Source organism: Mustela erminea, chromosome 10, assembly GCF_009829155.1.
Source record: "Mustela erminea isolate mMusErm1 chromosome 10, mMusErm1.Pri, whole genome shotgun sequence".
Classification (NCBI taxonomy): domain Eukaryota; kingdom Metazoa; phylum Chordata; class Mammalia; order Carnivora; family Mustelidae; genus Mustela; species Mustela erminea.
In genome coordinates, this window is record NC_045623.1 from 36,800,833 (window position 1) to 36,821,814 (window position 20,982).

At 35.4% G+C, this 20,982-nt stretch overlaps 1 protein-coding gene across 3 annotated transcripts in view; it reads right to left on the reverse strand.

Moving 5' to 3' along the window:
- Positions 1-20,982, reverse strand: part of HS2ST1 (heparan sulfate 2-O-sulfotransferase 1) — a 175,057-nt gene that overhangs the window by 140,391 nt on the left and 13,684 nt on the right. The gene's annotated exons all lie outside the window — the stretch shown is intronic.

The window sequence follows — 20,982 nt, forward strand, 5'->3', positions numbered from 1 at the left end:
AGAGATAAGCCAGCAAACAGAAGGAGTTGAAGGAAGAAGAGAGAACAAGGAAATGTCAAAAGAAGTTGCCTGACACAAAAAAAGACCACCTAATGGACAGAGAAAGTTTAGATTCACTAGCAAGCACAAGGTATTCTCCAAAATATGACAGAGGCTAGAACAGTTTCTTGAAGCCTCCATCTTCAACAATAACAGTCCCAGAGGAACTAGAAAAATAGTATGACTCTTGGCAAGTGGCTTTGGAATTCACAAAAGTAGAGTAACTTTAGCATAAAACAGGTAGCTTTAAAGAATTTTACGCAACATAATATAAAGGACTAATAGGAAATGTTGGGAGTATTCCATAATAAAGAACATATACTCATCTTAAAATTGAAACTACAGAACATTTAGCAACAAGTATTAAAACTTCATATGCTCTTCCATAGGATGCTTGAAAAAAAAATTGACATTCCAATTCAGACACCTATAATTATTTATGCCCTATATAGATTTTGGAAAAAAAAACTCTCTCATTTTAAAAACTAATCCTTTTCGTGGCCATTAGGAAACTCAGAGCTCTTTTCTGAGTTTCTCAGAAACTTTTTTCTGAGTCTTTGAAGGCTGCACGTTATGGCATACATTTTTTTATATTAACATTATCCTTAGAACTATTATCTTCCTTTTGTTCATTTTCTAGTCATCCTAATTTCCTTAGCTATTTACTCTATCTTACTGTATCAGTGAAAAATGAATACAATCTTTTTTGAAATGAGACTCTGATTAAGGGAATCAATTAAAATGTGATCCAGACTCATCTAAGCTTTGCTGCTGGATCACTTAGTACTTTATAAGCCCTATCAAGACTACTACAAATCCATGACACTCACAAGCAGTCCAGGTGTGAGTTTACCAGTACAAATCCATCGTGACGATCAGAAGAACTGCCCTAAGCATATGGGATTGTCATTCTTTATAAATGAAGACACAATATATCTATTACTACCAATATCCCTGCCTACTAAAAACAATAAATTAAACAAAAGAATTATGCCTTTAACATCCAAAGACTGGCACTGAATCAACAGTTACCTGTTCATTATTTTCAAAATACAAATAAAACTACTGACGAGTATTTTGAAAGGTATTTTAGCTTTGAGATTTAAATTTTTGACAATTTTTCTCACTTTTTTTTTTTAAAGATTTTATTTATTTATTTGACAGAGAGAAATCACAAGCAGGCAGAGAGGCAGGCAGAGAGAGAGAGGGAAGCAGGCTCCCCGCTGAGCAGAGAGCCCGATGCGGTACTCGATCCCAGGACCCTGAGATCATGACCTGAGCCGAAGGCAGCGGCTTAACCCACTGAGCCACCCAGGCGCCCTTTTTCTCACTTTTTGATAGAAACTGAGACTGGCATTCAAAATTTCTTCAGACTCTTTGATTTAAGCTAAAACGTTAGCCTCTACCCTCATTCAAAAAAAAAAAAAAAAATACAGCAAAACCACTTGTTCCTATACTGCCATCATTACCTAGGGGCTGGGGAGCAGAGGAGAATCAGAACCTTGGAAGAAAATCAATGATCAGATTTTCACTTGTAATCACCAACGCTTAGCTGACCACTGCATCCAGGTGAGTTTCATGGCCTAACCAACCATCTGTGTGCAAATTTCATATTTTATAATTGTATGAACTCAGTCTTTATTATCTTAAAATTACTTCATGTGTAGCCTCAACTCTATGCTGTGGCTCTTTAAAATGTGTACTGTTCATTTGCTACTTTTATGACATGCTGAATTTTGTTTAAATTTCCTGGGAATAAAGATGATGCTTAATTCATCTTTGTATTTCTCAGTATTTAGCACAATGCTACTGATGACAGTAAATATAGTCCCAATAAGATCTTTTTTCCTCGTTACTTTTTCATTATTACACATAGATCTTACATACATTATACTGCATAAAACTAAATGTACAGAATAATTACAGCAGAATTATTAATAATTCCCAAAAGGTAGAAACCCAGACATTCTTCAAGGAATAAATAAATGAATAAGTCATGGCATATATATATATAAAATGGAATATTATTCAGTCATAAAAGGGAATGAAGTGTTGATACATGACACAACTTGAATGAATCTCAAAAACATTATGCTAAGTGAAAGAAGTGAGACAAAAAGGTCACATATGGTATGATTCCTTCACATAACATATTCAGTATGGGCAAATCCATGGAGACAAAAACCAGATTCAAGATTACAAGGGGATTGGAGGATAGACATTACTGAACTTCCAGATAAAGCTACAGTAATCAAGACAGTGTGGTGTTGGTGAAAGAACAGACAAGATCAATGAAACAAAAGAGCCCAGAAATAGACCCACATAAATAGTCAACTAATCTTCGATAAAGGAACCACAATGGGAAAAGCACAGTCTTTTCAACAAATGGTGCTGGAGCAATAGGACATTCTCATGTAAAAAAAGAATTTAAACACAGATCTTACATCTTTTACAAAAATTACCGTAAAGTTGATCACAGACCTAAAAGTAAAACACAAACTCACAAAACTCAGGGTGCCTGGCTGGCTCAGTCAGAAGAGCACGTACTCTTGATCTCAGGGTCATGAGTTCAAGTCACACCTTGGGTGTAGACATTATTTGAATAAATAAAACTTAAACACACACACACACACACACACAGGAAACTATAAAACTCCTAGAAGAAAATCTAGATGACCATAGGTTTTGAGATGACTTTCTAGACACATTTCAATGTTAAATACATTTTTATTGTCCAAAGATTCAGGGATGAGGACTCCTATTTTACAGTTTCTGAATATATTCCCTAATTCCTTATATTCAACTAGCAAGGCTCTCTGTGAAACTAATAAGACAACAATACTCAAAGTCCGAACAGAGAAAATCATGAAGCAATATAAACCTTTCTAAATGCAGGATAATTTACAATGGAGATGTATCAAGCACCATAAAGTGAGCTGGTTATTTTTCCTGGTGGGGAAATCTTTTTAATGGCACCATATAAAGAATCTGCCAATCCTTCCACATAGACTATAGGTTTTCCTGTAAGAAAATCACAAGTCAACACAGCAAAGCAAAAAGTCAGATCTCACAAAGTGAAGTAAAGACATCACAAGGAGATAATCTGAAGGAAAAAAAAAAGTTCCTTCCACCATTAGTTCCTTTTGGTCAGGTTTGCAAAGCCCCAAACCAGAGTTTCATGGGAGTACTACTGATATTTTTCTGTAACCACAGTGGCCAACTGGGAATACTATTTGAAACTATCTTCCAGCTGAAAATATCTAGGCCACACTACGTTTTAAAAAATTTTAAGAACTTGACTGATTCCTTTTCAGCACTGTATCAGACATAGAATTATTCCTTCAGAAAAATCTTGGCTTTACCTGCAGGTTCTCTATTGGCCTACTTTCCTCTGAATGTGGGACAATCTTGAATTCAAAAAGAAATTTTTTTAAATCCTGAATTTTCAGAAAAAGAAACTGTTAGATAACAGAAAATATGTACTGGTCTCTGCCCCCCCCCCCCATTCCTGGCACAGAGCTCCCAAATCCCTTATAATTTCCTGGGTGATAAAAGTGTCTTTTGTTCTAATGCGGTGGCTGTGGGTGGGCTGCTAGATAAAATACAGGTGTAACTGGGCTGCCCTTAACCTGTGGGATTTGATGCTATCTCTAGGAAGATAGTGTCAGAATTGAGTTAAATTGTAGAAGATCCATCTGGTGTCACAGAGAAATTTCTGTTGTGGGGGAAAAAAACCTACACACATTTGGTGACCAAAAATATGAATTCCGTGTAAGTAGTAAAGAAGACAGAGGGAAAGCAGACCTGGTAGGGAAGAACTGAATTTTTTCTGTGTAGAGAGTTTTTCTTTTACATAAATTATCACTTGAATGTTTACCCCTTAAAGCAATAAATACACACCTAGTGTGTATTACCTAGTTGATAACCCAAACTGTCATTCAAGCTTTTTCCTTGCCCAATTCTTATCAACAGAGATTTAAAGAAAATTATATATATATATATATGTATTATACATCAATATGTATATAAACATATACTTACACATAATTTATAAATGTGTGTGTACATATACATAGATACAGAAGGACAGAAAGAGAACTTTTATCTGAAGGATACAGATTAACCACTTCTTGATATACTCTGGGTTTTATTTTTAGATCAAGATTACTTATTTAGAGGGCACCTGGGTGGCTCAGTGGGTTAAGCTGCTGCCTTCGGCTCAGGACATGATCTCAGGGTCCTGGGATCGAGTCCCACATCGGGCTCTCTGCTCAGCAGGGGGCCTGCTTCCCTTCCTCTCTCTCTGCCTGCCTCTCTGCCTACTTGTGATCTCTCTCTCTCTGTCAAATAAATAAATAAATAAAATCTTAAAAAAAAAATTACTTATTTAGATTCCCTACCCCCCACCTCCAGTAAAAATTATACCTCAGCATCATGACCTCAGTTTTCATTTAGGACACAGAAAGAGAACAGCTTTGTGAAACCCACTACATCATTCAGTACTCCCTACATGAAGCCCCATTCAAGAACCTTCTTTCAGAAATATGCGCTAGGAAAGTTTTTGCCCCCTCCAAGGAACAAGTGTGTTTTATTTTTTATTTTATTTTATTTTTGACTTCAGACAGAAGGAAACTCTCAGAGCCAAATTCTCAGATCAAATTCATCAAGCTGTACACTTAGATTTATACATTATAACTCAAAAAAAATTTTTTTTCATGGCAAACTAAGAAATGATTACGGACTCTAAGACAGCATGTGTGTTCTAATTGTTCCTGTAGTCTCGACTTTCTACTCTAATTTACATTTAAGCTTGATGCTGAAACTGTATTCCTTTTCCATCTCTTTTATTTTCCTTTGATACAGAGGTAACCTGGAAGAGTCCTACAACATACATGAGAAGCAGAACAGAACAGACTAGAGCTATGACATAGCCAATCCTGACCAGTGAATTATCAATCTCCTAGAGAAGAGGAATAAAATTCATACCAATTGCTTATAGCATATGGGCTATTTATAACTAGTTGAATAGTGTATAATTAAATGATTTGGTAAATCTATTAACATTATGTATTAAATCTATTAATATCAGGTTATTCTCAAAAGTCTTTTTATCTTAAAATCCAAATTCAAGAATCTCAAGCAGGTATTATTTATAATAAATATCTGAATCAAAGTGGGCAATGCTAAAAGTTGAGACACCAACAGCATGCTAGCAGTAAGTGCTATTAAAATAATTTATATGCAGAAGGCACCTGGGTGGCTCAGTTCATTAAACGACCAACTCTTGGTTTCAGATCAGGTCACAATCTTCGGGCTCTGCACTGAGTGCAGCGTCTGCTTGAGATTCTCTCACTCCCTCCACCTCCCTCTGCCCCTCTAAATAGATAGATAGATAGATAGATAGATAGATAGATAGATAGATAGATAAATTTATATGTGAGTACTTCTCAAATGCATTCCAATTTGCCAAAAAGGAAAGAACAAATCTAAATAATCTACCGCCAATAAATTACAGCTGAAACAAATACTGGTGTCTGGCTGGCTCAGTCAGTGCAGCATGCAACTCTCGATCTCAGGGTTGTGGGTTCAAGCCCCACCTTGGATATAAAGATTAAAAACACAATCTTTAAAAAAAAAAAAAAAAAAAGAAAGAAAAAAGATATAAACTATTAAACAATGCTTTAACTTGTGTTGTTTCCTTGCCTGAAATGCCTATCTTCCTATCATGAGGTTACAACTCCTGAACAGAGAGAGGTTCAGCTCAATATCACCTTCTATTATACTTGCATGTTGTACCTTTTCTCTTTAAAAGGCAAACTTGACAGATCTATTTCATTGCAATCACATAGCAGGAAAGATGGGGTAGGGGGCGGCATTTCCTGGAATTGTCTGCTAAGCAAATAAAACAAGACTTTTCTCTTACTCCAACTTATTATTATGAAAAAATTCAAACTTAAAATAAGTTGTAAGAAAGTACACTGAACACCCTTATGTCCTTCTCCCAATCATTAAGTTTTATAAATGGGTTAAAACTGGTTTTAAAACTGGTTCTTGAGGAGGATAAAAAAAAAATCTGAGACATTACAAGAAGATTGTGAAACCAAGACTGACCAACTATTAACATTTTGCCAATTTGTTTTCTCTTTACTTACGCGCGCGCACACACACACACACACACACACTTTTTTTTTTGGTTGAACCATTTAAAAGTTACCTGTTGCATCATGAACTTCATTCTTAAAAATGTCAATAAATATCCTCAGAACATGAATATTTTCCTCTAAAATCAATATAATTATCACACCCAGAAAAATCTACGATGATGAGGATTTACTACCCATTCTCAAATTTCTCTAATCACTCTAAAAATGGCCTTTATATCTGTTTGACCCTCCAATCCAAGACACAGTGAAGGACCCAGTACACAGTTAACTGCCATGTCTCTATAGTCTCCTTTAATTTACTTGTTTAGTATTTCATGATACCAATATTTCTGAAGCATGTAAGCCAAATTTTTATAGAAGATTTCCTATTTGTACTTGATGTTTTTTCATTAAACTATAATTTTAAAAAGACAGCATAAGTACGACATAAGTGAAGTTGCATTCTTGGTGCATTACATCAACAAACATTTAATATCAGTTCATCTTATAATGTTGTCTGATCACCTACATAAAAACTACTAAGATTTCTCCATACCCTATCCCATTAATCCTTCCATTCAATGATTTCAGCATCTTATCACAATCAAATGTTTCTGTGGTGCTTATTCCACTTACAGATTTTCTATTTCTGTAATTCTTTCTATAGTTAGTAGTTGGTTTAAAAAAAGAGCAATGGCCCATATCCAACTATGGACCTAAAGGTCTGGTATTCTGACAGCCAAGGGAAAATTAAATGAAGCGATTTAGGGGTCTCCTGAAGAGCATCTCTGCATCTTACTATCTTTTATATATGGGATTCTGTTTAAAATTTTATGATTAAAGGGATCTACTAATTGGGAGAAAAATACTAAAAACCACTAGCTTAGAATAGCACTGTCCAATTCAACCTTCTGCAGTGATGAAAACATTCTACACCATCAGTGGTGGCTACTGGCCACATGCATCTATCAAGCACTTGAAATGTGGCTGGTAGGACCTACGAACAGAATTTTTAATTTAAATTAACCACTTAAGTGCAAATATACGTACATAAAAAAAAAAGATTTAAAAAATAATAAGATGGTAAAAGAAGTAATAATTATCACTTGAGAAATTTCTAAATGCCACATTTTACATAAGGTGCTCTACAAGTATTCTTCATTTAATCTTTACTATGAACCTCTAATCAAAAGTACATCATTTGGGGAGAAAAAAGTATACCATTTTGAGAACTGTTTCATAATGAAATTACCCATGTAATTAGAGCGTAGTTCTCTGGAACAAAATGCATTTAGAAAGTGTAGGGCCCATTAAACTGTTAATTGGATCTGTATTTTAATATGCTAAAATTTTTAATACAAAAGTAAAAGATTAGTTGGAGGAAATCAACTCTAATTGCTAGTTTTTAAAAAATTAACAACACCTCTACTACTCTGATGTTTTAAAAACATGGCAGAGTTTAATTTCTAATGTGACTGAAATCTTAAGACTATGGACCATATTGTGCCTAGAGGAAGTGATAAGTTTTTCAAATGTAAAACAACCCGTGATTTCAGTCTATAAGCAAATATAGAGGTCTGGATAATGAAGCTATATTGAAAATTTCATTACTGACCGAGTAATGAAACTATGAAACTATGCTTTAAACAGCAAGATCACAAGTGCTCTCCCTCTAACACTGATGTCTTTTATACATGTAAGATATATAGTGAAATATTTTCCCTGTCCTCCTCCCCCCTCAAAAAAGAGATCTGGAACGTCTGCCTGGAAGGTTTCATATATGATAAACACAACCACAAAGATCCATAAAATCAGAACTTCAGTCCCTGATATAATACAATTTGCAAAAACCTCAACAGTTTACATTTAGAACTTTAGCTTAACAGTGTTCTATCAGTATCATGAAGTACTTAAAATTCTACATTCTTTCTCTCTTCTGGACCTTCAACATATACTGCTCTTCTTCTTGGGACACCCTTTGCTGTGGGATCCCATCTTCTCCAAACTCTGTATATATGCTGTTCACTTGCCCAGGAATACCCTTTTAACCTTTAGCCTACCCTCTCTCCTTCCCTCAATCTACATAGGTTGGTGTGGGGGATGAAATAAAAATTAAAATGTCTGGCATATATCAACTCTGAAGAAAGGGCAATCTTTCCTATCTCTACATAAGCTAGCACACAGTACCTAGTCCATGACAGGCATATTCTAAGCACCCGCTGAAAAGGAAAAATGTTTTGAGGTGAAAAGGGGGAAGAGAATTAAAGGGATAGGGTATGTTCTTTCAGCATAAAAGAATCTGAATATCTTCTTTTTGTTTGTTTTGTTTTGTTTTGTTTTGTTTTGTTTTTTTAGCATACAAGAATCTGAGTATCTTAAGAGAAAATTCAGTTAAACAGGACACCCTTAAGAGAAAATTCAGTTAAACAGGACACCCTTCAAGAAAACTAAGCAAGTTCATTTTCACATTACTATACACGCAGGGGTATGTAATATGCAAACAGAAGTTTTTTCTTGAAATAAAAAAGTACAGAGAGGTCATACTCCTGACACCCTGTTTACTTTTGAACATATTTTGCTCATATTGAGACTAAACAATGGCCTAGTTTGTCTAAGATACTATGTTGCCTGTTGGGAGACAGTTTTCCACTGGTCTATCCCATTTCTGCGCACCCTCTGAGCTGCCACATATTGCTCTTTGGTCCAGACGGCTTTTTTAAAAGCAGCTATAAAGCAACAGCCTTGGAAGACAGGGATAATGTCTCCTTCTGCATCAAGAATTTGGGCTCCCTAAACCCAGGGCTGCTCTCCAGTAATGCACCTCATTGGGTGTGTAGCTATCATCCAAGCCACTTCATGGGGCTTCTCAGCCCACTATACACTAAGCGGCACTCATACACTGATACTCAAGTCTTCTTACCAGCATCCAGGAAGCTATGGCAGTCTCACTGACCAATTTAAAATAAAATCTCAAAATTTACCTATCCAGAAAAGTAATCATGTGGAAGAATCATAGGTCTCACAAATTTTTTTTTCTTACTTAACAGTTTTTCAGAACATATATGGGTCTCTTTCATGAACACTGGAAAGGATACCTTCATGGTATCCATCAGCAATAGTCATTAGGTTATTAAGCTACATGTTTTCAGGGGCGCCTGGGTGGCTCAGTGGGTTAAAGACTTTGCCTTCGTCTCAGGTCATGATCCCAGAGTCCTGGGATCAAGCCCCGCATCGGGCTCTCTGCTCAGCAGGGAGCCTGCTTCCCGCCCCCTCTCTCTGCCTGCCTCTCTGCCTACTTGTGATCTCTGTCAAATAAATAAATAAAATCTTAAAAAATAAATAAATAAATAAGCTACATGTTTTCAGACACCTATTTCAAAACACAAGAATTTTTTGCATGCTTTCTTGGCTCAGGGCCTATGCTTCCTGATTAAAGATGCTCTCTATGTGATGGGCTCTTTTCATCAAAAGAGGGTCAGTATACGTTATTTTCCTCAAAGAGGGGTCAGTATCTGTATTTTGTGAAAGATTCCCAGAAGATTCTAACATACAACCACATGTATCTCATCCAGCTAAGACCCTCACTTTAGAAGTCCTACCTCATAACCATTAAGAGACTGACAGTTACTGTAGTGGTCTACATGTATTAAATGGGGTAGCGGGGTGATGGACATTGGGGAGGTTAAGTGTATAGTTAGAAATTTAAAAAAAAAAAAAAGAGGAGAGCTGCACTAGGGTAGTGCCGTTTGGTGGAAAGAGTTCTAGCTCTAGGGGCACTTGGGTGGTTCATTGGTTAAGCCTCTGCCTTCGGCTCAGGTCATGATCTCAGGGTCCTGGGATCGAGCCCCTCATCAGGCTCTCTGCTCAGCAGGAAGCCTGCTTTCCCCTCTCTCTGCCTGCCTCTCTGCCTACTTGTGATTTCTCTCTCTGTCAAATAAATAAATAAAATCTTTAAAAAAAAAAAAAAAAAGTTCTAGCTCTAACAGCCTTAAGTAAGCAAGTAGCTGCAGCCACATCATCTAATTTCTTGCTTCATCTGCCTCACCTATATGGAAAAGACTTTAGTGGACAATTATTAAGATCCCTTTAACTCCAAATTTCTCTAATTCTCATGCTATCAGTTACTAAAACTGCTGTGGTTCAATGGAAGACATTCATTCACCTACTACAACAATAACAAAAATACTTCTGTTTAGCATTCTTTTAAAATATAAAGAATGCCACTTCAGGGTTAGAAAAAAATTAAAACAAACACATACGAATCAGCTTCTAAATTCAAGGAGCCAGAAAGTACATAGCCACATTATTAGTAAAACCAGATGCTTCTGGCCCAGACCTAAACTGTCAAATACTTAGAGTGATGAGCATCTCTTGTGAACATACAGGTTGGAACATCTGTCCGAGAGGCCTCCTATTATTTTAAAGAGCCTTATATATCAAGAGGTTTTTTGTTATCCAAAATAAATACAGTCTTCTTTGGGGGGCCATTGGTTCATGGTCCTGTACTAGTGGATTTATACTCGAAGTTCTTTCAGAAGAACATAGCATGGCACATTAATAATCATGGCTCCTCACTCAGTCCAGTATGACAGTAATTGCCTAGTCTATGAGAACAAAGTTCAGGACCATTATAGATTTCTTGTATAAAATCTACAGGTCAGTACAAAGTAATTTTAATTAGCTAGCAAGGCCTGTGATAGCCACATACCTGAAGAGAGATGTGTATTCAAATCCTAACTTAACTCTTTTGAGTCTTATCAACCTAGTTAACCTAAGCCCCAGTTTTTCAGAGGATACTATGAGCTACATAGGAATGCTATTTGTAAAAATTAAATGAGATTACTTCATAAGGGCTTGACAAAGACTTGGATACACAGTAGGTGGTCAATAATTGATAGATAATACTACTAAATGACCCGGAACTCACTGAGTTCCACAATCTTTTGCCTCTCTTCCCAATGGTATCACCTCCAATAACCTAACGATATTGTACATTTTTACCACAACATATCACATCTGATATGTTGAATAAACTATATGTGCTTCCATTTTCATGCTTTTGATCATGTTATACTCTCTGCCTGAATCTTCCCTGTCAAATTCTTTTTTTTTTCTTCTTCTTTTTTTTTAAGATTTTATTTATTTGACAGAGAGAGAGAAATTACAAGTAGGCAGAGAGGCAGGCAGAGAGAGAGGAGGAAGCAGGCTCCCTGCGGAGCAGAGAGCCCGATGTGGGGCTCGATCCCAGGACCCTGAGATCATGACCTGAGCCGAAGGCAGAGGCTTTAACCCACTGAGCCACCCAGGCACCCCCTTCCCTGTCAAATTCTTATCCATTCTTAAAATCCTTGATCAAACTCCATTCTCCTTCAAAGGAACTTTAAATAACCTACTCCTTTCAGAGAGAAAGTCAGAATGCTGGTGCTTGCAGCTGGTGCTCAAAAGGAAACAAATTATTAATCCCCAAGAAAATTTAGAAGGATCTAAGAGAGAACAGGTGCTGCTTTGTAGAAGGAAGAAACTAGCAGCCTGAACATGAGAAATAAGCCAAAGGAACGGATCACTTTGAAGTTAAACTTACAGCAAAAGTGGGGCAAAAATAGCAGAATGCCCAGTACACAGGAAGTTGCTTCAGGACTATTTGAGTTAATGAACATAAGAGAAAAGGCCTGGAAAATTAAAAATTTTGTTTTTGACACTTCTATGCAGATTCAGGAATAAGGATACCTATGTTAGAGAAAAAGACCCACTACAGCCATTATAGTCTTTAAGCAAATATGCTTTCCACCATTTAAAAAAAAAAAAAAAAAAAACCCTAAGTACCAAGATACCACTGAGAAAAATGTCAATTTTCACTAATGCTTCATTTTTTCAGTTCCCAAGATCAAAAAATTTTATGTAATTCTGACACTTAACCTTTTCTGATTATACTCAAATTTACTTCCCATTCTACCTCAAAAGTCAAATCCTCAAAAGCAGCTACCTGTCCTCAAAACTTTGTTTAGGCTTCCTATCCCCTCTCACAAACATCTTCCATTACCAAAAAATTTTTTTCATAATTTTTTTAGTATTTTCATAAAACCAATCAATAGCCTCTTTCAAAATGTATGATCCCCAAAGGAAATGCACAATATACTAAATCTTTCAAAGTGACTTTTGAAATCCTTTGTAAGAAGATTTCAGAAATAAAAATTCTGAATTAGAACTTTTTCTTTGGGGACCAGATTCTCCCACTTGCCCAGAAGCTGATCAATACAAGATTAGAGTAAATTTCTCTTCTTTCTTCAATAAGAACGCAAAGCTCTTTCTTCATAAAGTTAGATACAAAGCTCAGTATCAGACATTTAAGCCTTATTAATATTCAATGATTCTTTTGTAATATTAATACCAAGACTTCACACTAAGTACAAAGTTCTAAATGTCTTATTCTCAATTTCTAGGATCCTTTTAGTTAGATCAATCCGATCTAAAATCAGTATTTTTTTGTTCAAAATGTATTATTAATATACCTTCAACAAGCCTTTAATGACATTCTAACATTTAATTTTAGATTGTAAAAGTCATCATAGTATTTTAAAGCCAGAAGAAACCTCACACATCTCATGCTTGTTATGAAATGAAAACCTTACAGTAAGTCTATTAGAATAGAGTCCAGAAAGTTTGGTAATTGGGTATACATAAAGGGGAAGAGAGCCAAGGATCACTCTTGGTTTTCAAGTCTAAGAGATATGGAAATATTAAGGAATCACTCACCGAAGCAGAGTTCAAAAGGGAAACTAACTGGGGGCAGGAAGAGTGGAATGCAGGAAAAGTTGTTTTGTTGTTTTAAATAAACGGAGTATGATGCTAACCTTATCTTATCAATAAAGAGAAGTATATTTCTTTGAGAGATGGATGGGGGCAGGGGGTAGAGGAGAAGAGGCCATTCACTGCCTCAGCTTGAAGCAGGAAATCTGTCCATCTCTAACACATCCATGGATCCTTTCGCATTACCCACAAAGAGCTAAGTTAGTGCGCCAGGAAAAGTCCTCCAAAAAGTTGATCTTTTTTAGAACTAATACAAAATATTTCCACTATTTCTGAAATAATTTTACTTATACTTCTGAACTCTAAAAAGGTTTATCATCTTTGTTTTACCCTCTTCTGAATTACTTCACCCTTTTTCATGTGAACCAAATAGAACAGCATAAAGAATCAGGATAATCTAATCAACAATAACCTATTTCAGAAATGCACTGTAAATTACAGTCTGAATGAATTCTATTCATTATCTAAAATTTAAAGGGATTGATCTCTTATTTGACAGAGATAAAAGAGTTGGCTGGTTTTGGTGGCACTATTAATTGTGCCTGCCAACAACCTAGTCCCATAAATACTGAATTCTGTTCATCCAATGGTTCCTTGTCAACAAGCCATAATCACATTTCGACACACATTACAAGACTTTAACAAAGTAGAATTAATCCTTTGTGTCCCCTTACAGCCTAGGTTCATAAGCTTTTACAAGTTTTTAACAGGAAAGTCTTTAAACGATCAGTATAGAACATTCAGATTCAGGATGAAAAAAACTACATGCAGAATTGGTTTTATCACTATTAATAACTTCTAAGTGGGGTTTCAAGTTTCTGCTCATAAACAATTTCCCTCCCAAATTTCACTCACTTTATTACTTAAGAAATTGATTTGGTTTATGAAAATACTTCTGAAAATGATAAACTCCACACAGTGGTTACCTGTGCAGAGGAAAAAGGGAAATGGGTTTAGTTAGAAGTACCAGAAGCTTTGACATATCTGTAATGTTTTAGTATAAATGTGGAAATATCTTAATACTTAATAAAGCCAAATGGTGGGTAACCAGGTTATATGGTAAGCATATGACCGGGAGGAAAATTTTATGAATTGCCTTCTCTATCTCTCAACCCACCATTCCTACCTCCAACTCCAGGAAAAACCCTATGGGTAAGAGAAATTCTAGTCAAAAGGAAAGAAGAAATTTGGGAAATGTTATACATTTAATAGGAAGACAAATCTAGACAGTTTACTTAGACAGTTACTAGACAGTTAACTTAGAAGAATGATGTCACAGGGGTACCTGGGTGGCTCAGTGGGTTAAACCTCTGCCTTCAGCTCAGGTCATGATCTCAGGGTCCTCAGATCGAGCCCCACATCGGGCTTTCTGCTCAGTGGGGAGCCTGTTCCCCCCGCACCCCACCTGCCTCTCTGTCTACTTGTGATCTCTGTCTCTGTTAAATAAATCAATAAAATATTTAAAAAAAAAAAAAAAGAAGAATGATGTCACAGCACGAGACGAGTAGTAAAGACTCCAGAAAACAGGCAAGCTCCAAATACGAATAATGATATAATTTTGCCAAGAATCAATGAGCCTTGATCTGTAACCATTCATGGAGATGCTTCTAAAATTATCCTTAATATCATCTTTTTCCAATTTTATAGATTACATATGTTTAATTTGTCTATGAACAGCTTACCTATCTCCCAATGTGTTTTTAATAATCATTTCCCCAAGATGTATGGGAATACTGGTTTAATTCTCCCATACCCAAACACGCTGAAATAAGATGGTCACCATTCCCCAAGTGACATCAGCTACTCTGAACAGAACATTAAATGTCAGTTTAAATCTAACTGGCCTTCCTAGCATAGCCTATAGAATTTGGAAACCTATATGAAGTCACCTAAACAAGCTCTTAAACATTAAGTTTTAATAAACAGTAATTAACTATTATTAGAATGATGAAATCTATTTTAATAACATTTGCACATACAACTTCAACAATCTGTTCCAATTTTGAAAAATGAGGAAAAAAGGACTAAAACGCACATAGCGCATTTACAAAACACCTTGTGAAATGTACTAAGTGGGATTTTATTCATCCCCCTGAATTATGTAAGTTTTGAAATTAACCAAAAAAAAAAAAAAAACAGTATTTCTCTACTTTTCTTTTTCTTATATTTTGAAGGAAATAATAGTTCACTATGAAAGGCAGTTTAACTGTTAAGCCTTTTAATCTTTTCACCAAATCTGGTAAACCTTCAAAATGCAGGTAACATCAACAATGCTTATTTTAAGTTAACCACAGTAAATTCAAAGTCACAATTTAAAATATTCATAATAGTCTTGTAACTATGAGAAGAATTTTTAGGAGTTAATTCTAAAATACATTAGCGTGTCCTCAAAATGAGTTGATTCAGTCTGAGTCTCTAAAACAAAAGCTTTCAACCTTAGTTGCATGTGATTCTCACAGGTAACTGAGGCCCAGACCATTCCCCAAACCAAACAAATCAGGTTTCACCTTTGGAGGGTGAGACCCAGCCAGCACCATGTTTGTTTCTTCATTTGTTTGTTTAAGCTTCTGAAGTGACTCCAATAAGTGACTGACGTTGATAACCACCACTCTAGGATTAACAGTGTTAACTTGAGTCACTATTCCACAAACAGAAAATGCAAACACATACATGGATTAAAAAAAAACCTAAGTAGTCTTTATTTGTGGTACAACATACAATAACTTTTTTTTTCTTTTAAGATTTTATTTATTTATTTGAGAGAGAGTACATGAGGGAAGAAGGTCAGAGGGAGAAGCAGACTCCCCATGGAGCTGGGAACCCCATTTGGGACTAGATCCTCGGACTCTGGGATCATGACCTGAGCCCAAGGCAGTTGCTTAACTAACTGAGGCACCCAGGCGCCCCCCGTAAAATTTTTCCAAGTGATCCTGACATACTGCAGCTCAAATTAATTTTTCCATCACAAAAACAGACTCAGCAAATGGATAAGAGATAACCCACAGATCCGGGAGGAATGGAAACACCTTTTACAACTGATTATTGTACAGAACTGCAATTAGTCTGTACCCCGAAATAAGTGTGAGATGAAACATCTTTCCTAAGGACTTACATTTAGCCCTTGTTCTTAACGAAAATAAAAGTCGAAAAGGTTAATGATGAAATGGCTTAGCCCTATCGATGAGAAATCACCCAGTCTGAAAGCAAACCTCAAGAAGCCCTCCTACACACTTTATATGGCAAGAAATTTAAATTGAACCTATTTGCATAAACACTTCACAACTTTAAAAAAAAAAAAAACACACTTCAGTTTTACATATGCTCAAGGACTAATTAGTATTCAGAATGAAAGATCATAGAGAAACTAAAATCCAATCTCTCCCTTAAAGGAAGATTCTTCTACCAGCTCAATTATGTACTGTTGTCTTTTTTTCCAAAACAGCTTTTACTGTATCCTAATAGTAGTTTGCATTTTACTGCTTTAACATTTCTTAGGATCTCTAAAAATCAATTAATCCACCCAACATTTCTCTGAGGTGGATACTAATCAGTTAACCACACATTATTCTCAAGTTCTTATTTTTTTTCCCAACTCCTTATTTCTATGGCTGAGAAAAACTTACTCATAAGCACTTACTGATCTGAGCCAAAGGTGAATGATACAAAAGAAGAAATACCTGAACACTTGCCAAGGTTCACATTTTTGTCTTTGCTTTTCTACTAATCCTCACCACCTCAGCCAATAAAAGGAAGTTGTTATGTGAACATTTATCCCACTGTTGTTCATAACTGGGCTATCACAAAAGCTACATAGGGAGTCCTTGCCTTCCCCCAAAAAACAAAACAAAACAAAACAAAACCACGCTGTCCAAAAAAACTGAGTATAAAGAACTCAACTGGAAAGAGAATGAAAAAGCTTAAAAGAGAAATGGGGAGGAGGAATTGTTCACAGCAACTTAATTGAAAGTGATTGATATCTGTACTGGGAAAGAAGATTCTAATTTAAAAAATTAAGCAATGGTGGTAGAAAATACCCCTAATGCCAAACAGAAAAGTCTATGTACAAGTTAATTTCAAAATTTCAAGCTGTTTACCCCTAAAAAGACCACCTACCTTCTCATTAACTTACTAAAGAACTTCTGGGGGAAAAAAAAAAAAAAAGACAGCTGTATAGTCCATCTTCAAACATAAAACAGAATATACTTTATAAACCCTGTTCTACCAATGCACCTTTTCACTGACTGTAAGAAATCAACATACAATCTTTATCTTTCCTTCCAGAGGATTTCAGAAAATTGATGTTACAGTAACAGCTCAGTGAAAGGAATGCAAGCTAAAAACATTTAACAAGTGATCTAGTTAGATATCAGAGAATAACTACTGTGTACACATGTAACTAAAGTCAATGACAAAATAAAATTCATTTTAAAGGATTAATTTATTGCAGTTATGATATGTAAGCACAAGTATGTTTTACCAGCTTTTACCTAAGTTACTGAAATAAGTATAAGACAGGTGGAAGTGGAGGAACCAATGAATGTCAATACAAAAGATAAAGGTGCCCAAAGAAAACAATATAGGTACACTAGAACTAGCTCAAGTTTGAAAGAGACATATACATACAAGATAGAAAGAAACGTACAGGATTTTAAAAACTATTAAAGACTGAAGCTAGAATAAAAAATTAACTCTTTTCCCACAAATAACATACTAAAAAAGTCAGAGAAAAAAGCATTCCTAAATGAGAAGAAAACTGAGTAAAATGTCGTTCAAGGCTCATCTGAAATAAAACAGTCCATTATTTTGTGATTCCTTAATGCTAAGTCACAGCAAAACTCTGACATCTTAAAGTCATCAGAAATAAGAATGCATACTACACTTAAACTGCAGGGGAGTTAACATTTGATGTTCCTGAAAAATTTAATGCTCTCTATAATTAAGTATAAAATATTAATTTCTCTGTACTCCCACAACTAATTCCATATCCATCTAACTGAAGGAATCTTGACATATTTAAATACTCAACAATGGCTATACCTCTAAACTAATACCTGCAGAAGAAAGGGAGGGAGGAAAAGGCTTAGACCTCTATCCTTCAAAGAACATACTTTTTTGTTAAGTATAATTAAACACTGGAATAGTGGTTAATCTGAATTTTATAAAAGTAATTAATTCTAGAATACCACTTCCATGGAATAAAATCAAATTCATCTGAATAGCTTAAAATGCATCTTTTGTATTGCTATAGGAAATAACAAAGAAGAATGGTTAAATGCAAAATGAATAAAAATTTTTTAAACTTCAGCTTGAGCCAAACTATGTAACTTTAAGTTAATTTTTAACCTAAACCAATTTACTACTCCCCTGTAAAGAAACAATATTGACACCTGATTAAGGAGGTTGTGAAGATTAAATGAGATAATTCGAATAATGTGATTAGAATTCCAGAAACAGGACAAAATGCTTATTACATATTAATGATTAATTTTAATACCAAATATTAGAGAAATCAACTAATCATATATATCTACAGCTAATTTTCCTCTTAAATGTGAAGCCCAAGGACAATTACATAAAAATCAGAACAAAATAATTGTAACTTAGAAATCTAGCCAGTGCAATATGAATGGATACAGTAAGAAACAAAAATAACACTTTAGCAAATGAGAAGATTACATTCCTAAAAACCTCAATGAAAGCAACCAAAAGGCTTCTAGAATTCAAATCTGTTAGCAAAGTAGCTTCCTGAAAATTATCATCATTCTCACTCTTGGCGGGGGGCGGGGGGGGGGGGTGTTGAGGAAGGATGAGAGGGCAGGGAAGAGGTGTGTAGTGAAAGATCAGTCCAAAAACAGCAGATACATATACATATACGTGTGTGTGTGTGTGTGTGTGTATTACATGTAAAAAATTATGGAATCCAAAAAGGCCATAGTTAATATTATCATACCAATGTGTCAATTCCCTGGCTTTGATAACTGCATTATAATTTTATAAGATGCCATCATTGGGGGAGGTAGATAACATTAAACAGTACACAGGAAGTCTGTGTACTCTACTTGTGCAACTTCCATGTGCATCTAAAATTATTTCAAAATAAAAAGGTCTTAAAAATGCACAAAATACATCTCACAAGAAACTTGTGTATCTGAAAACAAATTATAAACTTCCAAATGTAAAAGAAAACCTGAATGAACAAAGATAAATATTTCCAGATGGGAAAATACAAACATAACACTATCATTCTAATCATATTATTTATCTGAAGCATTTCAATTATCCTATGCCATTTTTTTTAACAAAATAATTGTCACAATAATCCTAATGCCTCTTTTTCTTTTTAACAAAATGATTCTGAGGTTCAACTGGAATAACAAACAAGTAAAGCAAAGAATCATGCAGGAAAGATTACCCCTACCAGGTACTAAAGAAAATAATTAGGCTTTGAGAATTGAAAGCAAAAAACCCTATCATCCAAGAATTGTTAAGTAGTGCAACAAATGGCCCAGATACACACCCTATTCCCTATATCCCTACACACCTAAATTCTAGATAGACTAAAAATATAAAAGTCAAAAAATTAAAGTAACAGAATAAAACTATATGACTACTTACAAAATATCACTAAGGGTGTTTCTGGTTAGATGTGAAAAGAGCTTAGAAGTCATTACTACCATCCCCACAGTAAGAAAAAAGCTGAACAAACTGAAAATCAACAACTCTTGTTAGATCCATCAGAGAACTGAGGACCAGGCAAACTGCTGCCCTGAAGAGAGAGGCGAATACAGAGAATCACAGCTTACAGAAACTGTGAGGCCCAGAGGTGGGGTCAGTATCCCTGGGAACAGAAATTCCCTGTGGACTAACTTGAAAACAACAAATCAGAAAATGGGCAGACTTGGGAGGAGGACTTTTCTAAGTGTTACCTCCAAATGCGCATTATGAAGACCTGAGAAAAACTCCCTCATACTTCTAGAGAGGGATGGGGGAAAGCAGCCATTTGAAATAGCCGAAGGCTCTCTCCCTTCTTCATAACAAAGCCCGGCCCTCAAAAGAAACTACTTTGCCATCAAAGGAAACTACTTTACTAAAACCTAACCAACCCCAAATAAAGGAAATACCTAACTTCAATCCTCTCTAGACTTCTAGTGTCACCTAATTGTTGAGCAGTGAAGGGCAGGGAAACACTCCACAAAGTCAGTACCAAGAGGCACAGGCTCATTCAACGACTTAGGAAAGATCCTTCAGTTATATAAAAGTTCGTTTTACGAAATGTAATCGCTCCATTCATAATTTTGTCTTGTTTTTCCAATTGGTATATACAACTTTCAGAGTGCTCATATTTGGAAGGCTGGAAGGGCCCAGACTTTGAAATAGTGTCTTGTTTTTACTCTTCTAGTTTTTAACTAAAGCTATATAAAGCTTGTGGATTAAACAATAAATTTATAAATTTATGGGAAAAAAAAAGACTTAGACCCAATTATAGGATAATAGAACACTTCCTTTCCCCTCATACTTACCTACCAACAATAAGGCTCATATCTAAGAGTTACTAGAGAAACCCAAAGACAGGAAGGACATTAGAGGAAATTTTTAACCTCTGACACCACCATTCAAATAATCAGTAAATATAGCCTCCTAGACAGATAACATAAAACTTCACACTGAGTTCTATTTACCTGAGTTCTTTTTACTCAATATGTCCCGCCCAGCTATCGAAAAATCACAAGACACTCTAAAAGACAAAAAAACATGTGAAGAGGCTAAGTAAGCAACAGAATCAAACTCAGATATAACAGGTGGTTTTAGAATTACGACATCTGAGAATTTAGTATCTATGACTAAGACTGAGGGCTTCGATGGAAAAAGTGTACACCATGAAGAAACAGGTGGATAATATAAACAATGTAAGCAGAGATATGGAAACCCTACAATAGAATCAAAAGGAAATGACAAAAATCAATTAATACTGTAACAGAAATGAATGCCTTTA